Here is a 21,439-nt window from a genome sequence, read left to right as displayed (position 1 = left end):
ATAAAAATAAATAGATAAATTGGGAGAAGGGACAGTACTTTCTTACAGGGGAATTCCAGGGAAATTAAAATAACCAGTAGGCAAACAGCACTGTAGTAATTATTGCATGCAAGAACTTTCAATGGATGCTAAAATTAGAGAAATTATAATGAGAAACAAGATATTTCAAAGTCATAAAATACCTCCCCACAAGATGCTTATTAATTACAAAGGAGAAAATAGTAACTTTAGGAAAAACATGGCAGACACCACTTGAACCAAGTAATCAAAGTAAAAATCATCAGTTATTAAGATTTATCAACATCATGTATACCCTCATTATGATGCACTGAGGGTAGTTGTACTTCTCTGATGTTGTTGCCAAAAATGTGTGAGCTCAGTCTAGTCTAATCATGAGAAAATACAAGGTAAGCCTAAATTAACAGTCATTCTAGAGAATAACTGACCAATGCTCTTGAAAAGAATAAAGGTGATGAAAGACAAAGACTGATGTGAGGAACCTTCACGGGCTGGAGGAGAGTAAGCAGACTGACAGTGCAGCATGAGATCCCAGATTGCATCCTCCATCAGGAAGAAGACATTGGTGGGAAACTGAAGAATTCTTTGGCTTAAGGAATTTAAGTAAGATCTGTACATTAGTTAACAGTTCTTGCCCTGCTGAGCTTCTTACCATGCACCAAATTCACTCCTCCTCTGCCTTTGGCTCTCACTCATATTGTTGCTTCTCCCCCAAATACTTTTCTCTTGCTTCGTTATCTGGCAGATTCCTTCAAAAGATAGCTTAAATGTCACTTCCTCCACAAAACATTCTCTGCCTCTCCAGAACTAGTCTTCAAGGCCCACTTGAATGCTTCTTCCCCTGTCCTAGCATTTACCACACTGATACAATAATGTTTGTATCTTTCTCTAGACCATCTGTGGTGTAAAGAATAAATTAGAAAGGGGCAAGACCATTTTAATAGGGCTTCCCAGGTGGTACAAGTGGTCAAGAATCTGCCTGCCAATGCAGGAGATGCAAGAGATGCAGGTTTGATCTCCAGGTTGAGAAGATCCCTTCGAGGAGGAAATGGCAACCTACTCCAGTACTCCTGCCTGAAAAATTCCATAGACAGAAGAGCCTGGTGGATTGTTGTCCCATGGGGTCACAAAGAGGTGGACACAACTGAGCGACTGAACATGTTAAGACTGTTTAAAAGGTTAGAGACCAGTAAGAAGCCTCATGGGGAAATCCAAGCAGGAAATAACGTTTGCCTATATTAGGATATTGCCTGTGAAGGTAGAATTCAAAGATACTTAGAAAGTTTGGAAGATCCTTGAGGGCAGTTTGTCCTGTTTGCCACTAGATTCATAGCAGGGAAATTCTCACAAATCCTGCCTTATAAGCATGACTCCCAATTCCTGCCCATGGAATATTTCACTTTATTCTTAACTGTCTTGAGGCCTTATTTCTGTAATTATCTTTGGAGGTCTATGAGGCTGGCACTTTGGGTATTCCACTGGTTATGAAAGGTTGACTCTGTTCTTCTAACTTGGGAATATCTCAGTTCCTCCTTACCATTCTCGAATCTTCTTTGACATGTTAAGTAAAGAGGATAACTGAGTTTATGTATTTGTTTACTTGCTTGTTTGCTTTTGGTGAGTGGTAGCCAAGAATAGAGATGTGGGTTCGATCTCTAAGTTGGGAAGATCCCTGGAGGAGGGAATGGCAACTCACTGCAGTTTTCTTGCCTGGAGAATCCCATGGATGGAGGAGCCTGGCAGCCTTCAGGCCATAGGGTCGCAAAGAGCTGAACACGACTGAAGCGACTGAGTATCCAGCCAAGAGTAGATGAGAAACTAATGGTTTTTTTCTGCCTCTAGACCAGTTTCCCATGGTAGATACCTTTATGGTTCTTTCATAACATTCTTTCAGTTACCCAGTTTTTAAAAGCGTTTGGATTATCCTTGACTTAGCCCTCTCTTTGATGAGTCATTCATGATTAGCCAAATTTTGCTCTGAGGTGTCTCTCCACTATCTTTGTTTTACCCCAACCATGGTCATCTTATATGTAGATTATTCTAAGAATCTCCTAGTTTACATTCTTAACTTCTCTGCCTTATTATCTTTAACTTAGATTTGCAAGAATTATGTTGATGCTAATCTTTGATATTGAATTATCTCAGTAGAATGAATTTCCCCCTGAATTGAAAGTATTAAAGGAGATAATAGTTGAGTGCTTTATAAGTATATATCCCCTAGCTCTTGGTGTATTTCTTCCTTTTAAAAATCTTTTCATTTAAACTATAATGTTTGATTTTAAAGGTCTTTCATAATTGAGCCAATATTTGTTTATCCTTAATTTCTACAGAGAGAGGAAACAGTGTACCAAGTGTACCAATTAAGAGTAAAGGCTGTAGAATATAAAGTCAGCCTCACAACTTGGGTCTAACATTACACAGGAGAAATCACTTGATCCATTTATATCTCTGTCTTTTCAACTTTAAAATTGGGGATATGGGTGAATGTTTCTTTAACGGTTTTTGTCATGAGGAAATACCTAATATTTGCAGACCACTTCTTGGCATACTACAGGATATCACATTTTATGTTACTGGTAGAAAATAAAAGTATATTAATATTCATCTTAGGTGATCAGTTCTGAAGCATTTAATATGTTATATATTTTTAATGTTAACTGCACATGTATTCGGAGAAGGCGATGGCACCCCACTCCAGTACTCTTGCCTGGAGAATCCCATGGACAGAGGAGCCTGGTAGGCTACAGTCCTTGGGGTCGCTAAGAGTCGGAAACGACTAAACGACTTCACTTTCGATTTTCACTTTCATGCAATGGAGAAGGAAATGGCAACCCACTCCAGTGTTCTTGCCTGGAGAATCCCAGGGACAAAGGAGCCTGTTGGGCTGCAGTCTGTGGGGTCGCACAGAGTCAGATATGACTGACTCGACTTAGCAGCAGCAGCAGCACATGTATTATGGAGAAGGCGATGGCACCCCACTCCAGCACTCTTGCCTGGAAAATCCCATGGATGGAGGAGCCTGGTGGGCTGCAGTCCTTGGGGTCGCTAAGAGTCTGACAAGACTCAGCAACTTCACTTTCACTTTTCCCTTTCCTACATTGGAGAAGGAAATGGCAACCCACTCCAGTGTTATTGCCTGGAGAATCCCAGGGACTGGGGAGCCTTGTGGGCTGCCGTCTATGGGGTCGCACAGAGTCGGACACGACTGAAGTGACTTAGCAGCAGCAGCAGCAGCACGTGTATTAACAGACAGGAAACATTTAAATCATGAAATACTTTCACTTGGGGAAAATCTCAGGTACAGTGAGTGTTAAAAATGCTTGCATGACTTCTAAATATAGGTAATAAGATCACGAGACTCATTACTACTGTGGAGAAAGCAGTCCAGGAGTGAACTTCATGCTTTATGAAATGAAAGGAGTCCATTCCATGAGGGACACAATCCCTTTATGTTTATATTATCCACCTTTACAATTAATCAGATCCAGTAAGAGCTCACAAGGCAACAGGTTAGATAAGGTTAATGTTTGGCTACTTCCAAGTAACATGTGATAGAAACTTGCTGTAGTATCTAATTAGCTGTTTTACACTAAGACTACTATCCTAATGAATAAAAAAATGCTAGAGAAAAGGAGGACTGCTGGAAAAGGTTGTACAGAGAAGTTTAAAGATGGTGTTGTGAATGTCCAGATAGCCTTCTGGCTTTACCAGTTTAAACATTTCACCTCACTCGCTCATATTTTTATCACACTCCCATAATTTAACATTGATAATATTATTATCTAATATACCAGCCACATTCATGCTACCCCAGTTACTAGTTAATATCCTTTATAACTTTTTGAAAAATCTTGAAACCACTCAGAAATCCTCAAACCACTTTATATTTGTTACATCTCTCTGGTCTTTTATAATTTTGCCTATTTTTCCTTTTATAATATTGATATCTGAAGACTTCAAGCTAGCTGTCTTGTAGAATGGTTCACAGTCTACATTTATTTGTTTTATCATGACAGATTCCATTTAAATATTTTCAGATGAGTACTACGTGAGTGTTGTTTTTTTTTTTTTTTTTTTTTTGTCCCCAATTATATTAGCCTGTCCTATTATTGGTGATGTTAAAGTTGCTCACTTGAGTAAGGTAGAGTCTGCTGGTTTAACTTTTACTCTTTGAAATTAAAAGTTAACGGTATCTTATGATAAACATATTCATCTAAGACTAAAAAAAAGTTAACGGTAATCAAAGACTATCTTGGTTCAGTAACCATCTTTCATCTGATAGGTTTTTGTCATTTATTCCTAGTCTTTGCTGGAATCAGCTATTACATTGGAGATTGCAAAATACTGATTTGCCACTTCTAAGAAAATGTTAAATTTCTTAAAAAGTTGGCTCCCATAAGGTGTCTCCTGTTATGGTAGTCATTATTCTTTTTATTCAAAATGTCTTAGGCAATATATGAGAGATTTAGGTTCAAATGTTGTTTTCACCTTTAAAGGTCAAGCACTTAAAAGTCACCTCTTAAGAGCTCAGGCACCAAAAAATTAAGAAAGTTTATCAGCAGTGTCAGTAATTAGATTTAGAAAATTAAATTTCTGTTATTAGTCCCATAGTTGCCCCAGTTCCTTTAATTCGGTTGGGAATTTAGTTTTTACGTTATAACTATAGTTAAACACTGTTAATAGAGTCAGTATGCTTATGCTTTTGCAGAGGAAGTTGTTGAGCGTTCAGAAATGTACAGAATTAAACTTGAGATGCAAGCAAAAAATTAAATCTTACTAATTCATATTCCTTTTTTTTTTTAAGATGTATTTATTTATTGGCTATGGTTGGTCTTCACTGCTGCGTCCAGGCTTTTTCTAGTTGAGGCGAGCAGGGGCTGCTCTTCGTTGTGGTGCGTGGACTTGTTGCGGTGGCTTCTCGTTCTGGGCACAGGCCACAGTAGTGTGGCACGTGAACTTCGTTGCCCTCGGACATGTGGGATCTTCCTGGACCAGCATGACTGAACCAGTGTCCCTCATGTTGCAAGACGGATTCTTAACTCCTGGACCACCAGGGAACCCCCTAACTCATATTGTTTTTATTGAGGATTTGTTCTTTGAAAGTTTCCTTTGTTACCTGATCTTGGTACCATGTTTTAAGCACCGTTCCAAGGTATTATAAGAAACCTTTTTTAACCTGTTTCACTATTATTTGTATTGAACATTTATAGGGTACAACAAAGCTAATTTATGTAGTTAATGATATAGTATCCAAAGAAAATATTGAAGATTTTGTGTCTTACTAGCACGTTATAGGTTGCTCTTAAATTAGGAGTTCACTATTGATAGAATTCACTATTGACAGCTAAGTTCTTTCAGAGTTAGAGGGAGACCTCTACCTGACAGTAATGAAACTACATTTTAAAATATTCTTTATTATGATTTTTCATTAATTCAGAGTTACTTGAATTTATAAGACCTTACAGTTTCCAAGGGCTTCTCTGGTGGCTCAGTGGTAAAGAACCCACTTGCCAGTGCAGGAGACGCAGGTTTGATCCCTGTATCTACAAGATATCCTCAAGAAGAAAATGGCAACCCACTCCAGTATTCTTGCCTGGGGAATTCCACGGACAGAGAAACCTGGTGGGCTACAGTCCATGGGGTTGCAAAAAAAGTCAGATACAGCCTAGCGACTAACAACAAAACAACAATTTCCAAAGCTCAAAGATAAATAGAATCATTTGAAATAGCATCCATATATACAAGTGGTTTTATCCTGACCTTTCTGACTAGTAGAAATATTCAGTTTAATTTTGCTACAGTGAAGTTGGGTTCCTTCATTATTCTGCATTTCAGTTTGTTTTCCTGTTTCATAACAAGGGCTTTTTTTAGGATTTTTAAGGAATGTTGCCTTGAATTTATATCTCTCAAAAGTAACAAAGTTTTATCTGAGAAAATATCACTTGTACGTTTTAATGAAAGCAGGAGCCATTTGGGGAAAAGCTAGAGACTTGGATATACGTGTTTTGGTACCCAGACTGGTACTTGGCTTTTACCTCTTACATGCAGATGAGTAGCAAAAAGTATACGACATGGTAAAGGATTGTACACTGAGGAAATAGGTATTTTGGGAAACTTTAAGTAAATTAATGCAAAACATCTCAGACAACAATCACTGTCTTAACACCTTTGAATAGTCAGGAGAGGTTTTGTGGATTTATATATATTACAAACTTAAATCTATATATATATGTCTGAAATATAGCCTGTTGAAAGCAATAACATAGTTACAGTGCCTTTCATTTTGCCATTTCCTAAGCTGGTATACGGCTTCCCAGGTCTCTCACTAGTAAAGAATCCACCTGCCAAGCTGGAGACTCAGATTCGTTCCCTGGGTTGGGAAGATCCCCGGAGAAGGAAATGGCAACCCACTCCAGTATTCTTGCCTGAGAAATCCCATCGACAGAGGAGCCAGACAGGCTACAATCCATGGGGTTGCAGAAAAGTTGGACATAATTGAACATGTAAGCAGCAGCAGCAGCAAGCTTGTATACAGAGCACTACTGATACGTTAAACTCTATAAGACTTAACCATTTTAGTGGCAGAGAAAAGTATTTTTGGTTAGTGGTATACGTTTTTTTCTTCAAATAGTACAGGTAATAAATGTCTGGTAGGATCCTTGCAGTACCCCCGTATGTTTATGGCAAGTATTTTGTTTTTCTTAGTTCTTAAACGATGTTTTCAGTTCATTCTTTAAGTCTACCACTTGAGCTAATATAGACAACAGACATCTGACACAAGGCAGAATTGTCTTCTGATCGCAGTTCTATTGCTGTCTCCATCTGTTGGTGTGAAGAAGTAATGTTCTTGCCAGAAGAAGCCAGCTCGTTTAAATTTTAGCAGAAACAAGAAATAAGGAATTATGCTCTTAATGCATTTTGTTTCTTTGTGACAGTTAAATCAGTTGAAGATGAGAAACCATCATGGGATGTCAGCTTTTGTAGGCAGATTGTCTTTGAGTTTTTTTTAAAGGGTTTTTGTTAGTGACATTAGAAGTGTTAAAGAGCATTATGAAAAACCTGATGTATTAACTGCCTAGATTTCATACATTTTGTTCTTAAGGGAATTCTGGAAAATATAATAATCTCAACTTTTCTCATCAGCGTGCAACAAAAATTTAATAGCGAGAGATCTCATAAAATCCTGATAGTCTTAGCGCATTCACAGTTTCATAGACTTTTGCATCATTGCTTCTGAATTGCTAATGAAGAGCTCAGTATAGCTTCCGATCCATTTCAGATATTCTGGGTGGTGACTGGCTAGAGTGTTACTGACATCACAACATACAGCTGTTGACTTTCTATTGTCTGAGTCCTCTGCAAGTGCTGTAGACCGCTCCTGCAGCACTCTCCCAATGCCTGACTAATCAGCCGGCTGTGTGTGCACTGAGCTCTGTAGAGGAGCAATGCAGAGCATCAGTTTACAGATGATACTATGGCAAGTACATCTTCATTCACTCTGTGTGATGAAGCAAATACCAATGCGATGAAGGTATGTGACTCTTAATTCATTTAATAATGTGTTCAAAAGGTAAATCAGATGTATGAAGAGTTATTCGTCTTCACTTAGTACCCTAATTTTGCTAGGGGCTTGTGATGAAATCCAACACAAGAGCTTGTTTTTAAAATGGTTTTTGTTTCTTTTTGTAAAGATATGTTTGTTAAGGTTGGTAGAATGAGGAGTAGGATTCATTTGCTTCTCAGTAATAGTAGAAGTTTTTTCTTCCCTAACCCCCAAATTTGTGGTACTCTTTGTACCTTGTTGATAGAATGGTTTACCTGAGTGCTCATTGATATTTGTGTGTAACAGAATAGTTTGTCAGTCAGGAAGATGTCTTCTCCTTCAGGTTCATCTCAAAATAGACATGCTGAGTGGCTTTTTCATTTAAAATTTTTCATTGTGTAACCACTACAGTGTGGATGAGACTTTGGAAATTATAAAACAAAGAACCTTAACTTTCAAACCCAATGTAAATTTTTGTATTCCTTTTTGGGAGAAGAGGTAGAATAGTTTTTAAAGTGCTTATAACAGGAAAACATAGATTTGTCATTGCTCTGATTAGCGTAATCAATTATCACATTGCAAAAGAGAACAAATGCTAACCAAGCTGTAATTTTTGAGAACTGATTTCTAATCATACTATATAAAAACTTTGACATTTATCTTGATATGTTATGATTCTTCAAAACTGAAATCCCACCATATGGGCAATACTGAATAACTGAAATATGTCCATTAGTATATAATTGACTTGTTTGGAAGATTTTTGAGTTTTGCTTGCTTGTTTCCTGGATTTAGCCAAAATGTTAACAGTTTTTGGAATTGCTGTATTGTTTTCACCGCCCCCCATAAGAATCAATTATTTTGATCTTGAGAAATAACTCATCTTTTTTTAGAGGAGACAGGAGAAAACTCACTAAATGGCCTTTTTTCGTTGCTGAATATCATTATTCCTTTTTCTTTTGTTTCTTTCTGATTCCCAATTGTGTAAGTAAGTAGAATTGTGAAAGTATTAATAGCTATTATTAAAATTAGGGAGTTTTATTAGGTACATTATTTCAATCTAATGCCAGGAGAATTTCAATCACCATTTCTTTTTTATGCTCAGGTTTTAAATTTTATGTTCAACAACGAAAGAAAAAAAATGAAAATTAACAGCTCATACTCTTAGTTCTTACCTACAACTGCTTTTATCCATCTTTGTTGCATTCTGCTTTTCTCTTTTTAATTGTCTTTACCCCTTTTCATTTATTGTGTTCTTTAGGTTTCCTTTTGTCTCTCTGCTCCCTGCCCGCCGTGTGTGTGTGTGTGTGTGTGTGTGTGTGTGTGTGTGTGTGTGTGCGTGCGCGCGCGCGCGTGCATGTGAGTAACTTTCTGAGTGTTTGGCTCTTCTCTGTCTCTCTCCTTTCCCTCTGTCTCCCTCCACTGGCCTGTTAGTCTTTCTCACTTTGTCTCAGTCTGTCTCCCTCTCTGTGCATTTCTACCTGGTGTCTCAGAGTCCCTCTCTGTGTGTCTGTCAGTCTTTCCTTTCCTTTCTGCTCACCTGAGGCACCCTCTCTCTGGTGCCTCTGTCTCTCTGTGAGTGTCTCTCTCCCTGCCCCTACTGTCTCTCCCTTTTCCTCTGTTTGCCTCTGTCCCTCCCTCTCCCTCTCTGTTACTGTTGTCTACTTTTCTGCCTTTGTGCCTGGCGTGCCCTGCTCTGGGCCCCTTGCTCCAGCTTTCTGGCTGTCCCCCGCCCCTTCTCTTACTCTTCTGTGCCTGACTTTCTTCCTGCCTCTCTGTCCCTGTTTGCGTCTCCCGTGTCCTTGACACTGTCCTGTTAGTCTTTCTGCCTCCATTTCTCTCTCCCTCTTAGCGTTTTGCTTCCTTCTCTACTCTATCTCCCGGTCTTTCTCCTTCCTGTCCAACCTTCACTCATACACATACACTCTCCAAATTTTCATTGTCCAGGTTTTCAATTTTCATTGGAACCAAATCTGCACTTAACTTGAAATGTTCTTTGGTCATTTAATAGCAGTGACTGGCGACACTTTATGTTAAACTCTGCACTTAATAAAAAATAAACTATTGAGTAATAGTTAAATATATTTTAAATAAACAAGTTTTACCCTTCAGTTTCTTTAATTTTTAAAAATTGATGTTTCAGGCCTTATAAGTGGATTGAAATGATCACATATTGAAATTGTCGTCTAAAATATTTTGTCTTCCAAAGATACACATTTTAGACTGTTAAAGGGAATTCTTTTTCTCTCAAATGATTTTTCTATTTTCCTATTTTTCTTAGAAAACACCTTTAAAATTTTCACATTTCAAGATAACTTAACACAATACCTACTTCATAATTGTGTTCCAAGTCATATTTTTTAATATACCATTCTGTATTTTTCCAAATGTCATACAGTGGATGTACAATGGGATTTTTAGCTTTTTATTTTGAAATAATTGTAGAGTCACAGAAAATAGCAAAATACTAGAGAAGTCTCATGTGTTTAAAGATTTTTAACATTTAAAATTTTTTTTTCAAGATTTTGTGCCTTATATCTTCGTATTTAAAATGGTCTGAGGAACAGAAATTCACTTAACATTTACATGTGTACATAGTAACAAACCTAGCAACTGTCATCATACTGTTTTTATTTTGCTTTGTAAAACAGATTAAGATAGCAAGTTGATTAAGGCATAGTTGTCTTAATGGCACTGTGGTTTTGTGATAACTCATAGAGCTATCAGGGAAGATGCTTAAATTTTTGGCTAACAAGTTATATATGTTTAAGACACAAAGTAAGATGTATAAGATAAAAATGTTTTCAGAGCTGAGTTAAATGTCATCTTCATGTATAACTCTCCCTTCTGTGAAATCATGTAACATTTCTCTTGGTGCCTCTGCTGATTGTCATAGTTCTCTTCTCTGCGATATAATCAGATTCTTGGTCATGTGGGACATGGGGTAGGAGTGAAATAGAACCCCCCAAAAAATCATCATCTCTGAAAATCTTCTTGTCACACCTCCCTAGCTGAGGAACCCCCATTCTAATTGATAGAAGATGTCTTTAATAGAGTTAATAGTTTTTTTTTTTTTTTCAATCAAGTTCTTCTAAGCCCTAGAATTCCTCAGATGTACTTTAGTAACTAGATAAATGGTTGAAGCCCAGTTAATATCTTTCTTTTTTTTTTCTTTTTTTATTTTCCAGTTAATATCTTTCAACCCAGCCCCACCTTCTCACTTGAAATTTACGGGTTTGTGTAAAATCTGCGTGTATATATGTATACATGTGCATGTGTGGATATATGTGTGTGTTTCTCCCAAGCCTATACTTGAATGTTAATTAACAATCTTGTTTTATATTTCATATAAAACACACATACAAAACATTGTATAACATGCATATATAAAATATAAAACAAGAGATGCCAACTAGGATTTATGTATGTGCTTCTAAATAACCTAAAACCACATGGAAAATGTCCATGAACCTACTCATGTCTGAGTGCTGCATCCCTGCAGAGTTTAATAAGCTTCTCAAGCCGGATCCGTTTATGGTCTAAAAATAATTAAGAGTTACTGCTTTATCGTGTCTGTAAATCATTATTCAATCTACTATGCTGGTTTGACATCTTCTCTCTTTTCTGTTATTTTCAAATACTTAGAAGGGTATATGGTTTCTATCTTCAGCAGAAGGCACTTCGACAGAAATCACGTGCCTTTTCTATTTTTTTTTTTTTCAAGTAGTTTGAACATATGCAGTGCTGATTACCAAGCATATCTAATGTCACGCCGTAATACAGGATCACTAGAGAGAGACAGTAGAACATTTTATCATCTCAGTATTTTCAAAGTGCTAGCTAAACCACAACTTCTTTTAACAGGTAGGAAATGAATGACATCAGAAATTGTAGACTGAATGCCCCATTGAATTTCAGTGACAATTGTAAAGAAAGCAACAGAAACTTATAAACTATTAATAACTACTAAAACAATTTGATGTAGTGGGTATAGTTCAAGGAATAATGAAAGAAAGTCATTAATAAATCCAATCTGAAACGTATTAGAAATCAGTTCTCAAAAATTACAGCTTGGTTAGCATTTGTTCTCTTTTGCAATGTGATAATTGATTACGCTAATCAGAGCAATGACAAATCTATGTTTTCCTGTTATAAGCACGTATTAGACTGGATTTATTCATTTTGAACTAATTAAATTGGACAGAACCTTAGGCACTTTAAACAGAAGCTATATCTGCTCATTCTACAAATGTAGGGGATAGTGTGAATTTCTGGAGACCAGGAGGTTCTCAGTGGTGTGCACACATGCCTAGCAGCAGCATCTTCAAGCTATAATAGTATTTGCACTTTGTTGTGCACATCCTTTTATAGAGTATGACTGTAGATGGTGGCCATTGAAAGACAACACCTGTTCTACCTCAAGCTGTTTTTAAGCTATTTTTACTGACCATGAAATGCTCTTTGACTGAAAAGAAATAAAACATTTTTGAGCCTTTTTTCCCCTGAACATAATCCCTAGGTGCTTTCTTGAAAGAGGGTTGTGATCCTTTGTTGGAAAGAATGTAGTTGGCAGTTCAAGAAGTGAAGGGTGGCACATTAATAGTTATAAAACAGAATGTCTGCCAATTGTAACCTAAATTAAAATCTTGTAAAGGAAACATTTTTTGTCATAAGGAGGAAATGGGTCATGTTAAACCTACTGATTCAAATGCTAGAGAAAATGAAGTTTCACATGTTGATGAAATACATAAGCCATCAAAGAACCTTTGGATAGATTAGATAAATGTGCCAGTAGCTCAGCGTGAATTTTGCTGAGACTCTTTGATGACAGAGCTTAATACCTTTAAGGCCTTCAAAGAACTTCCATTGTGATCCAGTGATAAGAATGAAATGCTAGCCATGGATTAAAAAGTACATTAGAGATAAATTCATTTAGTTATATTAGTAGTACAGCGGGGGGAAAAATCAAGTGAAAGAGTTCTGAAGGAGTAAAGGGATACCACATTAGAGTCTAGCTTAAATACCATAAAGACTGAAGGCTTCTGATAGCATGGCCTAGCATGCCATATAAAGATATGCCTTTTCATTGATGGCATTAGGAATGGATGAATAAACTGGGATTATGTTCACAATATTCACTTTTATTCATGAACTGTAAACTACAGGTATTATCATGCTGTGAACCTAGCACAAACCACATTAGTAAGAATGTAATGAATGAGGCTAGACTATGCAAAAGGTTGATAACTGCAATGGCTCATGACACTGAGTAACCCAGCATGAGACCAAGCTTCGCAGGTTAAGGCATGGTCCTCTGTAAGTCTACCCTCACTTCTAATCAGCCAGCTACAGATTTGAAGGTTCCCTTTACCCCCTCAGGTTTTAAAAATTCACTAAAATGACTTCTAGAACTCAGGAAAGTGCCTAACTTCCATTACAGCTTTATTGTAACAGATACAAAAGATTTGGGAGGGTCCCAAATGCAAAGCTTCCCTCGTCATCTCTGTGGAATGAGCTAGGATGTGTTACCCTTCTGGTACAGGTATGTGACTGAATACTACAGTTTGGGGAAGCTCACCCAAGCTTCAGTTTTTAGTAGTGTTTCATGACATCAGCATGATTGACTGAATCATTGTCCCACCGGTTGAATTCAGTCTCTCACCTCCCCTTTCCCTTCCCAGAGGTCATGCTGATATTGCATTGGCTCAGAGCCCCAACTTTATAATCCTGTTAATCATTCAGGTGTGGCCAGTCCACATCTTGAGTCATCTTCTTCACATCAGTTCTGTAGGGCCTCCACCATAAGTTACCTCAGTAACATAAACAATCAGTACCCTGTATTCCTATCACTTCCAAGAATTTAAATTTATTTTTTGGTCTTGTCATGTGGCTTTTGGGATCTTAGTTCCTTGACCGGGGATTGAACTCAGGCCATGGCAGTGAAAGCACCAAGTCCTTACCACTGAACTGCTGGGGAATTCCCCCGAATTCCAAGATTTTAGATGCTACCTCCCAGGAACTAGAGACAGAGGCCAGCCAAATTCTTTACTACACAATATTTTATTCTCTTAAATATTGATAGTGTCTTTGGTGTTCTGTATTAGGGTAATAATTTACTTTTCTGGCTGTCATTATTCCAAGAGATAAGTCAAGGTTGAATAAACAGATGTTTTTCCCTTTAAATAGTTCCCTTTAGCAGGTTCCATTGCTTAAAAGCATCTCTCAGTAGATAATATACTATGTAAAGAATGAATTAAAATCAATTCAAACTCAGTATGGAACAAAAAATCTATACTCTCTCTTCTTACATGCCCATTATCGTAATTTCTCCTCTCACATCCTTCTTATCTGTGCTCAAGTTTCCAAGAATCTAAACCTTCAAATGTTCTTTATTTCCCAAAACATGATCAAATGATAAGACCAGTCTTTTTTCTTCCATGTGGTCTTTAAAGGGGATCTTACTATGTGCCAAGAGATCTTATTATAACCTGGTATGTTTATGTCAGTCCTGCATTTAACACATACGTAGGGAGCATCTCTCATGAGCTCATGAACAGCCCTTTCATGCTCTTTCAGTTTTTGTCCTTCTCTGGCCCACTGCCACTTTTGCTAGTGCTTGCTATGAATTTGCTAATATTCCTGCCTAAAGTTCTGTCTCCTAGAGCTTCTGATACAGTTAGTCTTCAGGGCACCATATTCTCTAGAATCTTCTGTACTGGCCATGATCCCTTATATACCTTGAACTGTTTGTCTTCCCCTTTTTCTCTCCTGCGTTGGTTCTCTAATGGGAAACACATTCTTTAGCCTCTGCATCAGCTCAAACTAGGAACCCCACTACATAGAAATATAGAAAGACTTCTTTTAGTACTCTAGCATTCCTAGCCTCCAGCTTTTTGCCTTTTGATTGGCATTGTTAGGCTTCTTAAGCAATGTACCATATAATGTTATAATGGTAGATCTGGAAATGGCTGTTCGATAACACCTGAGTCATTTCATTTACTCCCATTGCAATGACTTCAGTTAAACAATCTCAGAAACCTGTAGTCTTGATATCTATAGACTTCCTCTCAGAAGGACTATGCCTAGACATTTCTGGATGTTGGAGTCAGCTGTAATGAGCCTCCCGCTAGAGACTCACTCCAATATTTATCCTCACCCATCATTCTTCGAAGAGTCCAAAGCTATCCCAACTTCCTCATTTTTAGCACATAATGTCCTAGGTTTGAAATAGACAAAAGTGTTTATTAGATATGAATTCCCTTGGCTTCTTGTCACATTCTCTTCATTTTTCTGAGAATGGTAAGTACTTGTAAGGCTTGTCCTTTCATTTGTTCTTCTGACTCCAATTCTTCATTTCTTTCTACTTCAGATTTTCCTTCTCATTCTCATCCTTTTTTCCTTTTCAAGACTCCAATTTCCCTCCGTCCTTTCTCTGCTTTCTATCCTGACAGCCTTCCCCTAGCTTTGCATCTCATGCTAACCTTGTTACCAGATCCAGCAGACTCTTTGTTTCTCCACCTTCCTGCCCATCTCCTAAGGATTTGGTATTCCCTGGGAATCCTTTCCTAAGTCCACTTCTTTTCTTACTCAGTGCCTTCTCAGCAACTGCATCTAGGTTGATAATTCAGAACTTCTGTCTGTTCAGCACTTCTACCCAGTCAACAGTAGCAGCCTTTCCTTCTCTGCTTAACACCTGATGGTACAACTCCTGATTAGATTTCTCCCCCTGAATGTCCTGAAGGCACCTTGAACATACTGTATACAAAACTGAAGTGAGATTGTTCTACACCAAATCCTCTTTTCCCCCCTCTTATGTTTCCTCCATCCTAAAGGAGATCAGTCCTGAGTGTTCATTGTAGGACTGATTTTGAAGCTGAAACTCAATACTTTGGTCACCTGATGCAAAGAGCTGACTCACTTGAAAAGACCCTAATACTGGGAAAGATTGAGGGCAGGAAGAGAAGGGGACGACAGAGGATGAGATGGTTGGATGGCATCACTGACTCAGTGGATATGGGTTTGGGTGGACTTCGGGAGTTGGTGATGGACTGGGAGGCCTTGCGTGCTGCGGTTCATGGGGTGGCAAAGAGTCAGACACGACTGAGTGACTGAACTGAACTGATGTTTCCTCTCTTAGTGGGTAGCAAGCGTTACCTGCACAGTCATGTGTATCCTGTCATAACTATCACATTCCTAACCTGTATCTGTCGGAGAAGGCAATGGCACCCCACTCCAGTACTCTTGCCTGGCAAATCCCATGGATGGAGGAGCTTGGTAGGCTGCAGTCCATAGGGTCACGAAGAGTCGGACACAACTGAGCGACTTCACTTTCACCTTTCTCTTTCATGCATTGGAGAAGGAAATGGCAACCCACTCCAGTGTTCTTGCCTGGAGAATCCCAGGGATGGCGGAGCCTGGCGGGCTGCTGTCTATGGGGTCACACAGAGTTGGACACGACTGAAGTGACTTAGCAGCAGCAGCAGCAACCTGTATCTGTATCAACCTCTGTATTTAGTTGGTCTCCCCAGTTAATTACTTTCTATTCTATTAGCATCCTTGTTTCTAGAGGCAGTATATATAGGCAGTGGCTAGCAGCAAGGGCTCTGAAGCCAGACTACCTGAATTCAAATTCTAACTCTGCCACTTAGTAGTCATGCAACCTTGAGTAAACTGCCTGGTCTTTCTCTGCCTCCGCTTCCTCACTTGTAAAATGGAGACATTCAGAACTCCTTAGGGTTGTTAGGTGGATGAAATGAATTAATAAAATGTCAGAACCAAAAAAAAAAAAAAAAGCATTATAACAAAATGTTCAGTACTTACTACTCAGAATTAGCAAATTGTTAACCTTTTGTTGTTTGCTACAGATCTTTTTCTTTAAAAAATAAAATAATAAAGACGTGCTAAAAATTCCTGTGCTTCTCACCAGAAACTTCCAGAGAGAATTACTAACACGAAATAGATGTGTATCCTTCCAATTCATGATTGTGTCGTTTTAAAATTTTTCCATAAGTTGCATTGTATTAAAACAATTCACTGAGTATTTTTGTAGTCTCCTCATGTACATATATGAGTCTCTTTGGTGTATAGATCCAGAAGTGTAAATGTTGGGCATAGGATAGGACAAATTTAAACTTCATTTGTTATCACAGATTACTAACATAAACTCATAGTATTTGAGAGTTTTCATTCCCCGTGCCCTTGCCAACTCTAGCTATCGTCACATTTCTTGTCTTTAGCCTCAGTTCATATACTCTGTTCCCGTTAAATTTTTCCTTTGGCATCTTTGTATGCAGAATGCAGCAGATTCATGTAACACCTTACCTCCCCATTACGTTTTTTAATAAAAGTAATTTGTCTCAGAATCTGATGGTTGTTTAGTCACAAAGTTGTGTCCTATTCTTTTGCGACCTCATGGACTATAAGACTCTACTAATCTGTTATTCCCTCTCATTCTTTAATTTACCAAACCTTTTTACTTTTCTTTTTTTTAATTATTTTCTCTTTTTTAAAGTTTTTTTCTTTTTATCTTTTTTCCTCTTTTTAATATCATCTTAAAATATTTTATGTGTTTATTGATAAATGTCATTATTAACCTCCTCGTTTGGGTTTAGCAAACTCTTTGCATCAAGGTAGTTCTTTCTCTTCTGTTCATTTTTAATAATATAGCTAATACTTGCTGCAGCTTCCTGAGGTCACTCCATACCTTTTGTTGGATGACAGCAACTGTTTATAAATCACATAGGCAGTTACCATTTTGAAATGTTGCTGCTTGTATTCTTTTTCAAGTAAATGACAAGTGATTGACTCTGAGAATGTGTATTTCCACTATTTCTAAATATAGCATAAACCATGGATAGTTGTGGGCTTTTTTTTTTTTTTTTGGCTTTTCCAAGTAGAGGCCTTTGGCCAATGGTTTGTGTCTGTCTTTAACCTTAGGAGAAGTTGTATGTTGATCTTGTGCATTTGGCTTATTTAATAAATGTGCCTGCCCGATTACATTTCTTCTCTAAGGAAAAAAATACAGCATTGTGTCTATCTAATAAAGTGACATTGCAGTGCCAAATTCTATTCAGATAACTTAAATAATGTAACTCCTCCCCCCCCCAATATTTATGTGAAAAAAAAATTTTTTTTAACCTGTGTGGCCACATTTCTTTCCCACAACAAAATTATAATTATTTGGGGGATGGGGGTGAGCCATGGGCTTGTGGGATCTTAGTTCCCTGACTGAGGATTTACCCAGGCCCCCCGCAGGGGAAGTGCAGAATCCTAAACACTGAATCATCAGGGGATTCCCTTAAATAACTTTTTGATGTTTTATCTAGAAAAAACTGGTTTTCAGTGTGTGAAATTAGAATATTTATTTTTCTGATTATGTAACTTTTCAGTTCTTTGTGCTATATAAACACATAGGCTTCTCTGGTAGCTCAGGCAATAAAGAATCTGCTTGCAGCGCAGAAGACTCGGCTTGATTCCTGAGTCAGGAAGATCCCCTGGAGAAGGGACTGGCTACCCACTCCAGTATACTTGCCTGGAGAATTCCATGGACAAAAGAGTCTGGTGGACCACAGTCTATGTGTTAGCCAAGAGTCAGCCATGACTGAGCACCTAACATACTCATAGAACCACATACGTTAGGCTCTACGCAGAATAAGGTGAGGCTTTGAATTAGCAGTGGTTAATTTTATTGCTGAAAATTCTGTCTGAAATCTTCACTGGAGAAATTGTTCATTCATGGACTGCATATGCTTTCAAAATGTCGATCCTAATTCTGCCCTGCTTTGTTACCCTGAGAAAGGTAGCTAACTATGCATATTTATCATTGGTAAGCTCCTTGGCTTCATGTTGTTCCTTCACCACAAACTGAATCCTTGTTACCAGCCAGGTTTACATAGTTTAATACTTAAGATCACAAGAGATAGGGAAATTAAGAGAAACCGGATGATTACCTGACAGTTCTGCTAATTTAGTAGCAATTAGCCTGACTAACCATAAATAAAAATAGGATCTCTGTACTATTATGTACTATCTACGTGAAAAGGGTAAATCTACTACTTTCTTTCTTGAACACAGTGTTACCAAGTTACTACACATTTTAAGTATTTTTTGAAATAAATATGCTCTATAAACCCAAATTGTCTCTCTTCTTGGTACATATTAATGATGATACAGCATTTTGGGTAAGAGCTTAGAGAGGAGCATCTGTCTGCCCGGGTTCATATCCTGCTTCATATCCCACTCTTAGCATCTGTGTGACCATGGACAAAGCAATTTATCTGTGCCTTAGTTTCCTAATCTGTAAAATGGGGATATTGATACAGCCTACTTCCTAGAATTGTTAGGAGCTTTTTTTTTTTTTTTTTTTTTTTTTAGTTCTACCAGTTTATTGCTACCAACCCATCTCCCTCCACCCTCATTCATGCATGCTCAGCCATGTAACCCCATGGATTGCAGCCCGCCAGGCTCCTCTGTACATGGACTTTCCAGGCAAGAATATTGGATTGCTTTGCCATTTCCTTCTCCATGTTACGAGTTTTAAATGAGTTAATTATGAAAGGTATTAGAACAGTACCTGCACTGGTAGGCTGTTTATGAGTAGTTTTTGGTGCTAGTTACTTGTATTTCTTTTATAAATTTCTGGTTCCCATTTCTCTCCTTTTCTCTTTGGTTTTTAAGACCTTTTTTTACTTTAAAGATTTTGGCCCTTTTGTATTGAAAATATTTTTGTTACATGATTTGCCTTTTAATCTCTTACATTTTTGTCATACAAAAATATATTGAAACTTTATTGTAAATTTTGTTAATATTTTTCTTTGATAGCTTCTAAATTTTTACATCATTCTTGGGAAGGACTCTCACAAAATAATTATGAAATATTTCCTATATTCGTATGCTTTTATAGTTTAACTTTTTTAGGTTATAAAAATTTACTTTTCCCTCTAATGCCCGTTTGCATATGGTGTTGGGTGGATGCCAGCCTTTCTGTGCATAAGATTCTGAAGATTCTATTATGTATAATACATACATGTGGCATTTCTCTTTTGTTGGCTACCTGGTAGCTTAGAAATTGTGTATAATCAAATCTCTGTTGTTTAGTTGCTCAGTCCTGTACAACTCTTTTGTGACCCTGTGGACTATAACCCACGGGGCTATGGAATTTTCCTCTGTCTGTGGGTTTCCCAGCCAGGAACCCTGGAGTGGGTTGCCATTTCCTTCTCCAGGGGATCTTCCCAACCCAGGGATCGAACCCACATCTGCATTGGCAGGCATATTCTTTACAGCTGACCACCAGGGAAGCAATCAAATCTCTGATATATCCCTAATAAATAACATTACTGGCTGGAAGAATGTATTTTCAAAGACGAGTTTGAATGTTGAGTGCATATATACATCTTTTTTTTTTATGTTTTGTTGCAACAAATAAAATTTGTTTTATGTTGGAACAAATTCTCAGAAGCTCAGTTTTTAAATATCAGTAACAGTAGGTACTCAGATGTATGCATTTAATAGATGTCAATATTATTTTTCCTTTTCTTTCTATTGTAGAAACCTACCCAATTCATTTAAGTTCCTTAATCATGTTGACTTACTGTATAGCTATCTATTACATAAGGAAGGTGCATTTAATTGACTCCTGAGTGTTGTGCCAGAGATATAATCTGCCATTTCTGTCTGTGGCTTCCTGTACTTGACACCTACACATCCACATAGCCTTAGGTAACCCTAGAAATACAGGCTTTGTGCCACAATAAAAGTAATTTTGTTGTAGTAAGTACCAAGAAGCTGGAATCTCTCTTTTACTTGAAGATTTAGAGAGGAAAACATTTGTATTTAAAATAAATACATTATTACTTTTGAGAAGTAAAGTTGATGTGAATTTTTAATGTTTAATGGCAAAGCTCTAATGAGAGCCCAGTGAGGCTGTACACTGAGGCAAGTACCCTCCTCCCCAACATAGGCACATTCAAACAAACTCCAGTCATTCTCTCCTGTTGAGCTTTGTAGGATTTATGCATAAGAAAAGTTGAGGTATACAAGGCCACTGTGCACCCTATGTGGGCCTCGGTCAGTCTGCTATCATGAAGGGTACAGCCAGGACACAACAGATAAAGCTTCAACCAACTGCTGGCCTAAGGTGATTCTTACCATGAAAGAAAGCTATTATAACATTTTTGGAGTGCCCACTCTGTGAGAGATACTGCAGCAAGTGCTTGACCTTTAAGCCATTCAAATCTTCTAACCATTTATCAGTTAAATATTTTTTTCCCTACAGTCTGCTGCTGCTGCTGTTGCTAAGTCGCTTCAGTCGTGTCCGACTCCGTGCGACCCCCACAGACGCAGCCCATCAGGCTCCTCTGTCCCTGGGATTCTCCAGGCAAGAATCCTGGAACGGGTTGCTATTTCCTTGTCCAATGCATGCATGCATGCTAAGTTGCTTCAGTCGTGTCCGACTCCCCTACAGTCTGTAGGATTGAAAAGAGTCAGACCTGACTGAGCACACGCACACTAATGCTAATGCATTGAGTTTGCTGTTATACTGCTACTTCCTTTCCAGGCAATAACTGGCCAGTTGGTTCAGCAGCACTCATTAATTTGTTGTCAAGTAGTGTGGCTTATTAGCAAGTATTGGTCATATAAATTGGTTGTATGACTTTGGATAAGTCATTTTATTTCTGGGCACTGATAACTTGCATGTTTATCATACAGTTGGATTTGGTGGTCCCTAAGATTCCTTGGGTCCTTAGAAGATCTTCTGATCCTTGTTCACCTCTTCACATTGTGCCTCCTCCTCATTATCCCTTGCAGCTTTTCCTTTCGTGATACCTTACTCACTTCTTAAGTGAACTGCAACCATGCTCTCTTAGAGTTTTGAATGTA

At 37.9% G+C, this 21,439-nt stretch overlaps 1 protein-coding gene across 20 annotated transcripts in view; it reads left to right on the top strand.

Moving 5' to 3' along the window:
• The window catches only part of R3HDM1 (R3H domain containing 1), a 163,114-nt gene that overhangs the window by 44,227 nt on the left and 97,448 nt on the right, over window positions 1-21,439 (top strand). For 3 of the 20 annotated variants that reach the window (XM_027561849.1, XM_027561819.1, XM_027561803.1), the window contains exon 1: window positions 7,378-7,549. The exons of 7 other annotated variants lie outside the window; for them this stretch is intronic. The gene's annotated coding sequence lies outside the window, so the exon portion shown is untranslated. Of the gene's footprint in view, window positions 1-7,373; window positions 7,550-21,439 lie in introns of those variants that run through there. 10 more of the 20 variants (XM_027561828.1, XM_027561824.1, XM_027561829.1 and 7 more) reach the window with 7 other exon arrangements.

The sequence above is a fragment of the Bos indicus x Bos taurus genome, chromosome 2 (genome assembly GCF_003369695.1).
Source record: "Bos indicus x Bos taurus breed Angus x Brahman F1 hybrid chromosome 2, Bos_hybrid_MaternalHap_v2.0, whole genome shotgun sequence".
Taxonomy (NCBI): Eukaryota; Metazoa; Chordata; class Mammalia; order Artiodactyla; family Bovidae; genus Bos; species Bos indicus x Bos taurus.
The sequence above is the reverse complement of the archived record's forward strand: the minus strand, read 5'-3'. Positions and strand labels throughout refer to the sequence as shown.